Genomic DNA, 3,663 nt, shown 5'->3' on the forward strand with positions numbered 1-3,663 from the left:
TTCAAGCCGTCACTGAAACACCAGGGTGAAGCCTGGCAATGTAAATGTTTGAATTTTAAGCCTTTGCCCCATACGCTTTTCTAAATCACAAGAGCTGCGTAGGACAGAAGGGCTTCCCTGAGGCCAGGACTTTCACCCCAATGCAAGAGGAGGGGCAGGTGGACGTGAACACCCCCCTCGCATACCCACCACCCTCTGCTAATTCGGATGGGAAACAGATGCTCCCTGACGTCTGATAAGGAATGCCCTGCGGTGGACGTTGGCTAAGAGGAGGGCCTTGAAACCAAATCTCCTGACGCTGTGGAAAGAATTTGGAACCGCACTAAGTGTTTCCACTATTGGCTCTGTCAACTGCATAGCCGGTGACCTCTGATTCGTACTTACTGTCCTCAAATTGCAGCTTACTGGGTTCCAAAAGAAGGACGTTATACCTACTTTGCATGGCTGGGTGAGAATTAAGTTAGATGCCCACTGAGGGCACGTAGAGCCCAGCAGACCTTGAGTGAATTGGGTTACTTGGGCTAATATGTTTGTGGGGTGTGTGGGGTGTTAAGTTCTGGGCTCTATGCTCTCCATGCCAGGCAGAAATTGAGGCGGAAGACAGGAAAGGAGCTGGGAGCATGAGAAATAACATGAACAGGAAGACTGGCACCGTTCTCAGGAGTCAGAGACGGTCAGAAACTGTAAAAGGAGGACATGTCAGCAAGGGCGCAAAGCAGAGGGGACGGGATTGAGTGTGTCCTCCCTGGAGGAGTTTGGTGCTTGGTGGAAGGGAGAGGAGTGGATGGGCGTTGGGTACTGGTGGGGGGTGGACTTTGGTAAGTGTCCTGGGGAATCTGGGCAGTGACACCGGAGGCTGCAGTTGTAGGTGCTGGTGGAAAAAGGTGAGCAGTTTCAGAGTCCCGAGGGCAGTTAAAAAGAAAGCTTAAAAAAAGGATTATAAAGGTAACACTTGCAAAACATTGGAACTAAAATTTAATAACAAACGTCAAGAAAAAAAGGTGCCCAATTATTCATGGCCCCAGAGGCAATTACTGCTAACATTTTGATGTATTTTTTTAAAGTTTTATTTATTTAAGTCACCTCCACACCCAACGTGGAGCTCAAACTCATGACCCCAAGATCAAGAGTCACTTGCTTTTCTGACTGAGCCAGCCTGGTGCCCCTTGATGTATTTTCTTCCAGCTTTTAAACACATATATACCACAACTGTACAAATTTTGTATTCTGTCTCCCCGCCTCAAATTCTCATATTTTCCCAAGTTAATATCATTGGCTGCTGTTTTAAACATGGAATGAATACATTCCAATGTACTAAACCAATACTCTGTGATATGGACATTAAAGGTGTTTCCTTTTCTGATTTAGCACCAGCAGCGTGGCGATAAATAACACCAAAATAATGTTCAATTTCACGGAATCACAGACTGCTTTTTTCCAGGGGGGCACTCCACCCTTCTGTCCCCCTCAACTCAGACCAGCAAAGGGGTCAGGACTTCAGGGAAGCCAGAGAGAAGCCGCCAGAGTGAAGGTTTAGATGAGGGCTTTGAGAACTCCTTTGGGGGCTCCTGAGAGGGTGCCTATGCAGATTCACCCCTCCAGAGAGGCCATGCTGGGTCTGGGAGGGGTGTCCTCCTGGGCATCAGCTTTGCTAGGACCACACAGAAGCACAGAGAGAGGGTGCTCTGCTGGCCAGACAGCTGAGCTAGCCTTCAGACCAGGCAGACAGGAAACTCTTTTCAAAGCAGTCTAGGAAATTCCTCATCCACATGTTGTCCTGGGGTCAGTAACTTTATTTCAGTCGACACCCACATTTTTTGGTTCCACCCTGCTGAGAGGACATCAGGCCACGCTGAGCAGGGTGTCTATTGCTTTGAGTGGTTAGAAATGCTGCCCCACTCTCTTCCTCCCTTCTGCCCAACTTCTAGCTCAAAGGGTCTCAAACACTCCCTAGAGAACATCAAAAAACAATCTGTGGTGTTTTCTTCTGTGCTTACAGTGATGAGGGGCCATTGTTGGCAGTTATGAGCAGGGCAGGGAAATAAGATATTCTTCCAAACATAGCGGGCACAATAAATTGTCCCTCATCCAGATTCCCAAGTGTCCCCTAGGACATTCATGTAGGTGAAAACCTGTGTTTAATTATCTGAGCCTGGAAATTAATAGTGTTTAAAAAAATGGTATTAATATACAATGAACTTTCTAGGAACACAATTACAGTTCTGTGTAAATCTAGGGAAGGTTCACTTTGGTACCAAGAGTTGTCCAACATTTCCTTAAGTCACTTCATCGATGGCAACATGCTGGAGGTAGGTGAGTCACTGCCTCAGCACCTGCATCGGCGTGTGCTTGTGTGGACAGGTGTGGCCAGTGTGGTGGGGCCTCAACAGTCACACGTTAACATGTTTATGTTATTTTATCACAAATTATTCTTTGTCATTTCTCCTCTATGGTATGGACAGGGAAGCACGTTGATTTTTAAGTTCTGTGTGTAGGTAGGTTGTATCATCTATGAATTTCAATTCTGCACAGTAAAAGATTCCTTGGAAGATACCTGCTATAAAAAGGGCTGAAGGATGAGACCCTCAGGTCAGATCAGTTACATACTGTTTGCCTGTCCCCCATTAGGAATCCCGTCTCCTCCAGCAGCCCACACTCACTCCCACGCGCACACACGCACATGTGCACACATAAACACACGTGCAGGCACACGAACACACGCATACGAACACAACCACATGCGCACATGCGAGCGCACACACGAACACGCACATTCATACGACCATGAACACATGCTCACACACACACATGCACACACGTACACACACACACACACACACACACACACACACACACACACAGCCTTCACCACTGCACAAAGGCCACGGCCACGGGCTGGTCCCTAGGCCTGTGCCTCTCCATCATTCAGGAAACACTGGGCCTGGGGCCCCTCTGGAGTAGACAGGGTGCCGCTGAGCCCCGCTGGAGTAGACAGGGTGCCGCTGGGCCCCGCTGGAGTAGACAGGCCGCTGGGCCCGGCTCCGCTGGAGGCCCCCCTATATCCCTTGTTTGCTCCCGCCGCCTCAGCTTCTCTCAGGGTGCTCCTCTCCCCGGCTCTAGCTTCCAGCCCTTTCTCCGAGGGTCCTTCCCAGGACAGCCAGGCTAAGCTGCTGAGCCTCGGGGGCCGCTCAGGTCGCCCGGTCTTCACCCCCCCGCCCCCCTTCTCCTCCGCCCTTCCCGCTCTGACCTCAGCTCTCCTTCCCTCCCACCTGCCTGGCTCTCCTCCTCCCCTCGCGGCCCCCGCCTCCCTCCTCTCACCGCGATCCGGGGCCGCCTCCTCCACCTGCAACCCTGCATCCCTGCGTCCCCGCCTGCGGCTCGCGGCCCCTCGGCCCCCCACCCCCACCCCCCAGCCCGCTCCGGCGCCCCAAGGCCCGCCCGCCGGCCCCCCGCCCGGGGTGCGTGCGCGCCCAAACCCCCTACCCCCCGGCGCCGGGGGCGGTCCAGGGCGGGGCCGGGATCCGGGGCGGCTCCCGGGGCTCTGCTTGTGGGAGGCGCCCGCTCCTCGGGCTCCCCCGCCCTCCCCCCCCGCCCTGCCGGCTCCGCACCCTCCTTCTTCCCTCCGCCCGGAGCCTCCCCCGGTCCCCGGCGCCGCCTCCTTCG

This window comes from Felis catus, chromosome B2 (assembly GCF_018350175.1).
Source record: "Felis catus isolate Fca126 chromosome B2, F.catus_Fca126_mat1.0, whole genome shotgun sequence".
Taxonomy (NCBI): domain Eukaryota; kingdom Metazoa; phylum Chordata; class Mammalia; order Carnivora; family Felidae; genus Felis; species Felis catus.